The sequence below is a fragment of the Limulus polyphemus genome, unplaced genomic scaffold, assembly GCF_000517525.1.
Source record: "Limulus polyphemus unplaced genomic scaffold, Limulus_polyphemus-2.1.2 Scaffold289, whole genome shotgun sequence".
Taxonomy (NCBI): domain Eukaryota; kingdom Metazoa; phylum Arthropoda; class Merostomata; order Xiphosura; family Limulidae; genus Limulus; species Limulus polyphemus.
In genome coordinates, this window is record NW_013665899.1 from 211,284 (window position 1) to 212,002 (window position 719).

Genomic DNA, 719 nt, shown 5'->3' on the forward strand with positions numbered 1-719 from the left:
ACATCACCTGCTAGGACCTGTAAGTGTTAAACCAGGGGTTGTCTTCACTAAGAACACTTGTTTACACTACAGTAGCGTAAGTATGCCCCCGCAGCACCCACAATTACGGAGAAGCCCTAACCAAAAGGGAGCCCGAGGGGCCTGACAAACTTAAAAATTGCCGACAAGGAGAGAGACAGCCCACTCGTATTTAAAACCCTGACAGAATGCATCAGCATTAGTTATTTCACAAGGATTTGTATTCTTAGTTTATTTAATATTTACTGAATTTCTACTCTTGGTTTATTTAATATTTTAAAATGCATCAGTATAAGTCAAATATTTGATCCAGCAGTCGATTTAGTAAAAGTTTGTTTTGTTTCACAACTACTTCAACAGTTTTCAGCTCATAACAAGATTTTTCTACAGTAGGTGTCTGTGATTTGTTGGCGATAATATCGAACAATAAACATACAGCACACAATCCACTTGTTTTAAAAGAATATATTTAAAACAAGTCAAACGTATATACAAAAATTATTTACACTATAGAAAATCGCAGTTTTATCAAAAGTCCACTTAGGCTGATTAAATTACTTTAGAATCCAATTGACAAGGCGAACTGTTTTTCTCTATCTCTACTCTTATCACAATAGTATCAGTGAATACCCTGTGGGTTACCACAGTTGTATCCAGAACTTCAAATAATTGTCTCCTTTTCATCAAAGGCCCGGCATGGC